The sequence below is a fragment of the Ovis canadensis genome, chromosome 1 (genome assembly GCF_042477335.2).
Source record: "Ovis canadensis isolate MfBH-ARS-UI-01 breed Bighorn chromosome 1, ARS-UI_OviCan_v2, whole genome shotgun sequence".
Lineage (NCBI taxonomy): Eukaryota > Metazoa > Chordata > Mammalia > Artiodactyla > Bovidae > Ovis > Ovis canadensis.
The window spans coordinates 151,456,388-151,457,877 of NC_091245.1; the positions used below are offsets into that span (position 1 = coordinate 151,456,388).

A 1,490-nucleotide genomic window follows, 5' to 3' on the forward strand; every position below is an offset into this window, starting at 1 on the left:
ACTGTAAAAATTCAGCATTGTATCATGAACTAGCATGATATTATATATATACTATATAATATATAAATTTTAATTTATATAATTGACAATATTTTTCAATATTAAGACAGTACATATGAATGTTAGAAGGGCAAACGGAGGAGTTGGATGGACTGTCAATTGTCTACTGGAATTTATACAATAGTAAGCAAAAGAAAAAAAAGCACAAAACTTTTAAATGAATGAAAAAGCAAAGCAGTGAGTTTTAAATAAGCATTAAATTAACTTTTAAAATAATCCTTAATTTTTACTCTTATCAGCACTTAACATATTGCATGGCACAAAGAGTATTTTTTGAATTAGTAATTCATCAAAATAAGAAAAGAAATATTATCAGATCAGATTATAATTGATCATTTAATATTTTAAAAATATTTTTCTTAATTCTTCCTGCACCTTTATAAAAATTTACAGAAATGTGTTAAATAAAACAATTGTGAATATTATACAATAGGTCGTAAACATAATGAAAACATTTTCCTCATCTAATTTTCAGCTTTCACGGTTTAGTCTCAGGTTTTCTATATCCTTCATATTATAGCATAAATTAGAAAATATAATGTGACTAAGGGCTTCCTTGGTGGCTCAGTGATAAAGAATTCACCTGCAATGCAGGAGATGCATATTTGAACCCTAGCTTGAGAAGATACCCTGGAGAAGTGAATGGCACCCACTCCAGTATTCTCTGTCCCATGGACTTAGCACTAAATTTAGCGACTAAACAACAATGTCACTAAAAGCTCACATTTACAGAAAAAAAAAAAAAAAAAAAACCACAGAAGATATTTGCACACATTTCAAATAATTTTCTAATTATAACTTTTTAATATATTAATATATTGATTCAATAGCTATTATCTATCTGTAAGCCTAATAACTCAGCTAAATTTAAGATTAAAGCTATGAGATAAGTAAGCATGTTGGTTTCAATGAGCAGTTATTACAATCATATAGTTTACTTACACGACTGAAAAGTCACCAGCCATTATATGTAAAAGATCAGAATATATATTTAAAAGTTTTATTCCAAAATTTTAATTATTTTTTACCCTAAATTACCCTTGTGTATAGGGCTTCCCTGGTGGCTCAGACGGTAAAGCGTCTGCCTGCAATGCAGGAGACCCAGGTTCGATTCCTGGGTCGGGAAGATCCCCTGGAGAAGGAAATGGCAATCCACTCCAGCACTCTTGCCTGGAAAATCTCATGGACGGAGGAGCCTGATAGGCTACAGTCCATGGGGTCACAAAGAGTCGAACACGACTGAGCGACTTCACTTCACTTTACTTCACCCTTGTGTATGCTTAGTCGCTCATTTGTGTCCGACTCTTTGTGATCCCAGGGACTGTAGCCCGACAGGCTTCTCTGTCCGTGGGGATTCTCCAGGCAAGAATACTGGAGTCGGTTGTTTATGGCCCCCTTCAGAGTATCTTCCCAATCCAGGCATTGAACCC

General features: G+C 33.8%; 1 non-coding gene across 1 annotated transcript; it reads left to right on the top strand.

Moving 5' to 3' along the window:
* Positions 1–1,114: 1,114 nt before the first annotated feature.
* Positions 1,115–1,186, top strand: TRNAC-GCA (transfer RNA cysteine (anticodon GCA)). Its single transcript has one exon. It is a non-coding gene; the product is annotated as a tRNA-Cys (tRNA).
* Positions 1,187–1,490: the final 304 nt, after the last annotated feature.